This window comes from Harpia harpyja, chromosome 6 (genome assembly GCF_026419915.1).
Source record: "Harpia harpyja isolate bHarHar1 chromosome 6, bHarHar1 primary haplotype, whole genome shotgun sequence".
Taxonomy (NCBI): domain Eukaryota; kingdom Metazoa; phylum Chordata; class Aves; order Accipitriformes; family Accipitridae; genus Harpia; species Harpia harpyja.
Window position 1 is genome coordinate 4654929 of NC_068945.1, and position 8471 is coordinate 4663399.

Here is an 8471-nt window from a genome sequence, read left to right on the forward strand (position 1 = left end):
TTCCTGGAGACGATATGAAGCCTATTGAATTGCAAGAGATGGTTATCGTCTCTTACTTGTGGAGGAAAAGGGCTGGGAGTGAGTGGAATAGATATCATTGTGTAGGCAGCTTTTGCCTATGAAAGTCACCCAGCTCAGTTCATAAAATTAGGTTAAGCACGAACTGCAAGAAGGGAAAAGGGGGACTGAAAATCTTGGCACTTTCTTACCCTTATCTCTTCTCCTCCTTTGCGCTGGGCTTGGGCTCCAGGGCCTGATGGCTGTGTAAAACGGGAGCACGCTCGGCTCTGGAGAGTGGGAGAGGCAGGGATGTCTCCTGTAGTCCTCCTCTCCACTGCTCCTCCTGGAAACCAGCAGCCTTTCAGTGGGGCAAGATGTGTTGACCGCAGGGATGAGAGGGAGCTCATTAGCTGTCTGGGTGTTTTATTAGGTGGACGAGAAATGGCTTTTCTGGGAGAACAAGAGAGGAGAGCACTAAGAAGTAATTTTATGCCACTTTTTTTTAGCTCACCTGCTTATTTTCCATAAGAGCTGTCATTTTCTCATGATGGGAAACAGGAGATGTGTCTGGGAGACCATCGGGGAACAAGTTTACATAGCATGGCTTATACTGGTGTGCCTGGTAGTAAACAGGAGGCATGTAGAAGCATGTGTGCATAATGCCTGTTGTACCAGACTGCCTTTGTGTGGGATTTCAAAATAGTTCAGAGACTTAATTGTGGTAAAAAAAAGTAATCTTTGGTGCGTGGTATGGAGGAGCTGGGAGAAAGTGCGATCTGCTCTTTGAGACAGCCTCCTTAGCAAAGGCTTGGGAAGGAGAGTTGCATTTATTCCACCAGTTAAAGCACCTGCATTTTGGCCATTCAAAGTAGCTTCCCTCCTAGAAACTTAGGTTTTGTGTGTGGCATTTGTACAGTCAGCCAAAAATAGCATTTGTTAGGTGGCCCGGTAGCAGTGTCTGGTACAAAGAAACTGTAGCTTCTACAAAGAAGCCCAGACAAGAAACAGCTGATTCCAGAAGCATTGCCTGAGATATAGCCCTTAATCCTATTAGAGCAGGCAGTGGCCTTTCCAGGTCTCTTTCAGTTTGCTGCTGTTTTGTATTTTAAACTGGTGGGATTTTCAGCTTACTGCATGGGAAGACACCTTTCTTTTTTAAGGAAGGAGGGGGAAAACTGACTTACATGGTATGTGCATGTAGGTACTTCTGTGTTGCAGCAGCTGTTGTGGTCGCAGCAGGGTTAAGGAGAAAGAGGAAGGTTCCTTTGTGTGCCAATAGGTGGGGATTGGAGCTCATTTTTCAAATTAAGAGTAACTAAGGAGAGAAAGCAATACCCTGATAAAGAGTCCAGTATGGTGGGAGAGTCCAAGAACAAGAGATGCTGGCTTGGCTCGGCCTCAAGGAGTTGTTCTCGCAGAGGAATGCGTGCAGGGATGGAAAACAAAGCACGCCTCTGCTCCCAGCCTGCCTCTGAGGTCCGGAGAACCGCTCAGAGCAGTCATTGTCCTGACCCAGAGGGGATGAAGCACTGGTACTGAAAGGGCTGGCTGCCACCCTTACCCTCTGTCACTTTTAGCATGGCCCCAGTCCTGCAGAGAAGCCCTCAGCTTTACTATTCCGAAATCAGTGGCGTCAGGTAATCCTGGCAATGTCAGCCCAGAGGGGAGGTGTTTACCCAAAACAGATGTGTGTGTGTCCTAGTCTGACCCTTGGTGAATATTGTAAGATGGTATTTTTCTTGCCATACTCCCAGCACAGTGTGTGCAGGGAAGCAATACAATGCTTATGCAGACTCTCTGCTGAGCTTGGCCACCAGACTGTAAGTCCATTGAGGTGTCCGTGGTCACACCGAACAGGACCTGGTGCTGTCTCTAGGGTGCCAGGCTGAGACCTTCCTCCCAGTCCAGAGTGGTCTGGTAAGATCCCTTCGTGTGTTATTTTTACCATCCACTGGACATGGGTCTTCAGGAGCAGCCCCAGGCTCTGGAGGTAGCTTTAGGCAGAACTGTAGTCCCACCAAAACCAGTAGACTCTTCTGGCTATGTGGATGCACGTGCTTCTCTGTCTTGAAAATTTATAACACAAAATCTCGAATTGTAGGCATTTGTGTAAAGCCAGTATTTTGAGTTGATCCATCAGTCTGTTTTAGATTAGCTAGAGCTAGCTCTAAGCACAAACTTTCCTCCCCAGTCAGATCCAGTTCCATGGATGTTTTGGTGTGAGAGCCCCCCAAGTGTCTGGAGCTGCACTGTGGATTGTTAGTGGCAGTTTTAGGCTTGGGATGTAGCTTTAAGCATTTTGTTGTACACCAAAACAAGCAGGGCATTTCTTGATTATGGAGATGTCCATTCTCCGTTTATCTTCCTACTTCAAGGCTTAATACAGCAAACGCTGAAAATGTATCAGTTGGTCTTCCCGCTGCCTACCTCCCCACCCTCACTTCCTCCAGCTATTTGCTTTAAGTTATTTGCTCAGGATTTGTTTTCCCTCTGACTTTACAAGTTTGCCTTGCACAGCAAAAAACCTGCTATTTTGTTCTCTCTGGTATTTGGCAGGAAAACAAAAAGAACACAAAGAAGAAAAGGATAATCATTGTTTTTTTTCCTGATGATTTAACACACAAGTGTTCTTTTTAGTGCTACTGTTGCTGCTGTGTTAAAGCATCTTCTTTTCTTAGGCACGCCAAGAGCTACTGTGGAGAGAAGAAAACAGGGTGTCTCTTAACTGTGCTTTCCTGGGGCTGGCAGTGGGCTCTAAGCTGAGACCTGCCCATCCGCCTGGTGCTTGCTAGCAAGGCTCCCTCACATGTTATTTTGATCCAGGTGATGGAGTTGGACAGAGCGGCTTTTGTGCAGGGATTTGCAAAACTCGTCTCTTTTTGCTGTTCTATTCCAGTGGAAGTTGAAACAGGTGTGCTGGAGCCACTGTACTCCTTGCATTTTTGTCTTTTTTGTGGTTCATGTTCCCATGCATTATTTTATTTCATGACACTCCTTATTTCAGGTTGGGGGTAACCTTCCTCTCCTCAGGACGTACGAAACGGTTGATGAAAGATCCCCGGTGGCTTCTTCCAAATAACTGAGCAAGGACTGGTTTGACAGCAGGGTTGGTAGTTGGCTCAGGAGTGTATCTGAGCAGTTTGAGCCTCTAATTTGGGATGCATACTTTCTGGTTTCGGCCATGAGACTAGCCTCTCTCATGATATTTTTGTTTTCTTCTTCCACCACCAGCTGAGAACAGGTGATGCACAGGGCACACTGAACGAGAAGGCAATCCAGCAAGGCCAGTGGGATGAACTCTCCTAAGGGAGTCTTCTGAGGGCCAGAAGGAAGAAGCCTGGGGGTACAGGCTATTTTCTCTCCTTTCTTTCTCTAATGCTCTCAGTCATTCCCTGCCCCCTCCTGCTTGCATGAGAGAAAACCAAGAGTCCCTCACCTTCCTCATACTGCACAGCGGGTGGAAGAGGCTTGCTCACAGAATGAAAGAAGCAGCAGGAAGAGGAAAATAAGCAGCTGAGTCATTAGTGCAAAAAAAAACCTTCAGGAAAGGGGAGGATTGGAAGGGGCTGGCCATGAAACTTCAAGAGAAACCACAAATACGGCAGTGGACGTTTACAAAGGCAGTCCCCCTCCATCTGCGGAGAAAGGGCTACAATGGCTCCCACAGAGGACACGGAGGGTACCAGGCAGCCCTTGCCCAGGGACAGTGGCAGCATTCAGCGGGTTCCAGCTGCTGAGAAATATGTGGAAATTACATGCTGTAAGTCAGTCAGCTAAATAAACAAGGCAGAAAAATGGCTGAGTCAGAAAAAGTGGACTATTAAGTTCAAATGCGTTATTAATTGGAAAACTGCTTAACACAGCTGGAGATCCTATGGGCATGGGTAAACAAAAATATGATGATGAGAGAACCAATTAAAGCACTAATTAGTCCTTTTAGGAAGTTGTCCAGGTCCATTAATGATAACCCTTAATTGTAAGCTATGGAACAGACAACTTATCTGTATTGCTGCTGCTGCCTTGAGCATGTCCTCTGTGTGTGTGTGTGTGTGTGTGTGTGTCTTGCTTTTTTGTGTCTATACAGAAATCATCAACTTAAGAAACTGCACACTTATCAGTGGCAAGTGCAGGTTAATGAAAAATTAGAAACTTGCTCTTCCAACTACCCGGTGGGTAGTTCACCGAAGAATTATGTACTGGGATAGAAATTATGCGGGTCCATTTTCTGAAAGGAAGGACTACCAATTTTTCCCTCTCATTCCCACAGCAGCAGAAATAAAGCAGCAATGCTGGAGCTGAAACTGTTTGCAAGAGCTAAGCATTAAGTATTAATAACCAAGTAATTATCGTACCAATAACTATAATGAAAAACACAAGGTAGTGTTTCCAGAAGATTACGCTTTGCAGAGATGGAAAGAGGTTTCACGCAGTCCATTGCCCTGCCTGTACAGAATATAGTTTCAAGGCTGAGGAATTCAACAATTACTGAACTGAACGTTCACTTGATCTTGGCCTCTGCAGCTCTGCCTTCACCAATAAAAGCAACTGTGGAATTAGTAGGGTGAGGGAAAACGCCCATGTGCTTGCAAATAAGAACGCTGGCCTCCTCCTCTATTTCTATGTATGTGGAGCCGTTTTTCTGTTCAAGTGCATCGAGAAGAAACCTTCACACGTTTGTGTCTTGGACTGTAAGCGCCCCTGAAAATAACAGTTTTTCAAGGTATAGTAAATCTGAATGAGTATGTGCAAAAGGTCGCTTCTCCTTCTGCTCAGAGACAATAAAACATGTACAACAAACAGAAACATTATCAGGATGCCAGAAGCCTTCTTGTATGTTGGTGAAAATTCTCTCAGACCATCATGTTGGCCTTCTGTGTTTTCCCAAATCTCAGATTCCTAAGTTTTCTCTGAAACACTAAGTTTTATACTCCAGAAACAAATACAGTTTTAGGTTCCCATCCAAGTTGCTGGGCAGATTTTCATTAGTGCATGAACTAAAGGGCATGTGGACCTTTGCATACACCCATTTAGTTTGCAAACTCCAGGGCAGGCAAGCGGCACCTTGCTTTTAATAGCTATACTGGCTGGAGTCCTACTGTGAGGAAATGAAAGGAATGCTCTGTTCATCGAATGACCAAGGCTTATTTCCTTCTTTCCATGACTGTACAGTTGGACTTCTAGGTCCTTCTGATGTGTGAGCCCCAGCTAATCTGCACCACGTGTGCTTCAGTAGCTCGTTACTGAGTAGGACAGTCCTGATGGGGTTGTAATAACAGCCTGGCCTGGGAACAACAGCTCCTCTTTTTGCTTTGCTCTGCATCCACGTGCAAGGGTGCTAGACTCCCTATTCTAAACTTCCAGTCAAAACCAGGTGGGATAAGTCATCTCTCGAGAAGCATCTGCCTGCCACTGGTGACTAAGACTGCTTAATTTAGAGCAGATGCCCAACTTTTAAATAGATGGCTCAAATTAGGTGAGGCAAATCCCACCCACAGGGAAAGTTTCTGATCAGCTGAAGCTCGTGCAGGACTATGGAAATGTGTGTTAAATTTTCCATTGTTGAGATTTAAAAAACTGTTGGGAAAATCAAATACCAAATAACTGTATAAATTATAATAGCCTGAAACAACCTTGCAAACCACTGGCTCATGGAACAAAACATGATCTTACAGCTCTTGTGTGGTGGAGATTCCTCTATTTGCTTTCCTTTCAAGATGCAGCTGCAATAACAAGGCATATGTGATTTTAATGTGACACCATAATCTGTCAACCCTGAGAAATAGGGAGCAGGCCCATATAAGATAACTAGCTCAACCTCACAATGATAAACATGTCAAGATACAAAAATCAGTTCTTCCCTTACAAATGAGAGAAAGATGTCATGTAATTGGAGATGTCATGCTATGCTGGGATGAGCAACATTCCCACAATTAATCATACCAGATACATTATGTAGTAGTTGTTGCTTGAAGACAAAGGAGGAATAAATACTCATGTAAACACGCCAAATACGAACTCTCCACAGATGTTGATTGCTGTTCTATATTTAGCAAGAAGCACATCAGTACGTGGAAGATATGCTCTCCACCCAAGCAGAATGATAGCTCGGAAAAGGGCTTATGACTGTGCGGAGGCTGCAGGTAATGTGGCTGGTGTATTTTCTAGGGTCCTTAGGAAACTGGATGTTAGGAGCTCCCCTATTGACAGCAAAGGAAAATTTGCCATTTTCATGAATTAGGACTGCATTGGGGCCCTGGTGAACAAGAGATGTTTGGCTGACGATACAGTGGCTTAGAAACTGAAGGCGAGTTCAAAAGTTCCTAACAACACTTCCAAACAAGAACTTTGTGAATACAATGCAAAAGCAACCATGCATATTTGCTGGAATAAAAAACCAAATTAGCTTCAAGCTGGGTTTGTGATTCCTCCCTGACTTGTATGTTTACTTTTCATTAATATTGATTCCTTCTGACCTTCAAGTGCCTCTTCTTCATTGTACATGCTCCACAGTGACTAGCTTACTGGCAATAATATTAATAGCAACAGAAATGTTAACAATAGAGACTATTTGCATGCAGAAATGTCACCTTGTGAATAAAGATTTTTTTTTTTTTCATCAGAAATCCTCATCTGGGGACCAAAAATGATATACTGTGTGACCTTGTATATAGTGAAGCTGACTGGTATTGCATGAATTTTGATATCATAACAAATGGCTGACAAGCAGTGCAGAGACATATGATCCATCCTGAAAACAGCTCAGACATGAGATTGATATATAAGATTAGGAAGCCATAACCTCTAGGTGACCCATATGGAAATGAGAGCCAGGCTAAATTCAATGAGTAAAATGCTTGCTTAGGTCTAGCCAAAATGAAGAGGTTTTACATTGATTTAATTCTTGCCTTTGACTTTTTTACTGCTTCTCTTTGATTTCCTTGTCAGCAGCAAAGTTTCCATTCCCATCACCAGCAGTGATTTGGGAGCGTGGTTGGAGAGTGCTTCTGAAGACACTTCTCCCTTGGCATCTGCCAGGGTTTCTGTAGCTGTGTTGATCCCTTCCAGCCCTTGGCCTGGGTTTACTTCAGCTGTGTCCCTCTGGCCTCATGGGAGAGACAGCTAGGCAATGGCAAAGGTCGCTTCCTCCTCCGTTTCTGAAGTGCCTATTCCACGAAGGGATGCGTTGCCTTCAGGAGCCGACGTTCTCCCCTGGGTGTAATCAGAACCTAGAGATCCAGCCTCCCGTGCTAGACACACCGCATACCTGGAGTTACATGTAATATATCCAGGCCTCGGTGTTCCTTTGCTAATTGATTTCTGCTCCACGGGCTAGCCTGTTCAGTAAGTGAAATTCTCCTAGAAGGAAAAAATGCCTTTCGCTCTATGTTTTCCATGGGGAGCTCTTGTAGAATAAGGAGTGTGGAACAGCTTACTCCGAAATAGCTGTGCCAGGAGTCCTTCTGCCCTTCTTCCCAGGGTGAAATTTGTTTTTGTTTTTGTTTTAGTACTATGGAAAAAATCCTCTTTCTATAAGAAGCAGCTAAACACAGAAATCTTTTGCAGTCCCCTCACAAAGCTGTAATAAAATTTGCATGAGAGAAGAATTTGTGCTTGTTTATTTGGTGCCCTTTATACCCCCTATTGCCTAGAGCTAGCACATCTGACAGCAATGATGGGCTGTGGATATGGGAATAGCAGTTCTGTGAAATCTTCCCCAAAACGACAGTACTTGTGGTCTGATTTGTAAATACAAATGCCACGGTGTGGCATCCATGGCATAGAAACTGACTCCAGGATTTTGAAAAATTGAGGCTTAAGGTTAGACCTGCGTTGAACATGGAAATCCATATTAGGTGTGATTTTTTGGAAAGTGTCAAGCCAGGAGACAAAGTGTGATGGATGCCTAACTTCCTCGGGCTCCTCGGAAGAATCCTCGCCCTTGGCTGCGAGAGCAGCTACTGTGAGCTCCGAGCATTTAAAAATCATATCGCTAAAGATGTGGGTGGAGGGCTGAGATTTTCCAGAGCCTTTAAGAAGTGTTCTACTAGGCACTTGGATTCCTGTGTTATTAAGATGCTTTTGAAGCTTTTACCCAGGAGAGACTAACTTTAGGCACCCACTTTTGAGAATCTTAGCCAGAGGGAAAACAAACCACTGATAAAAGTTAGACAGAGTCTGTGTTTTGGAAATCTTCCCACAGTTATTTACACATCTGTGTATTATCTTGTATTGGTCACTGGTTTTTATATGTGTATGTGTGGTTTGTTTGGTTTTTTTTACAGTGCACCTACCACAAACCTCAATTCAAATACAACCCAAACAACCAGGCAGTCACTAGCATGTCGGGACCCTATCCAGGGTGCATGTTCTGTAGCGGATGAGCACATCATACAATTTAAGCAACAGTCTCCTGATGCACAGATGCACAATAGGCTGTCAAATGTTACCTGGCTCAGTTCTCATCGCGTGGC

General features: G+C 44.4%; 1 long non-coding RNA gene across 1 annotated transcript; it reads left to right on the top strand.

The window, feature by feature from the left end:
• Positions 1-1241: 1241 nt before the first annotated feature.
• LOC128143621 (uncharacterized) lies at positions 1242-7567 on the top strand. The gene is made up of 3 exons (XR_008235820.1): positions 1242-2911; positions 3005-3106; positions 3237-7567. It is a non-coding gene; the product is annotated as an uncharacterized LOC128143621 (long non-coding RNA).
• The last annotated feature ends 904 nt before the right edge of the window (positions 7568-8471 follow it).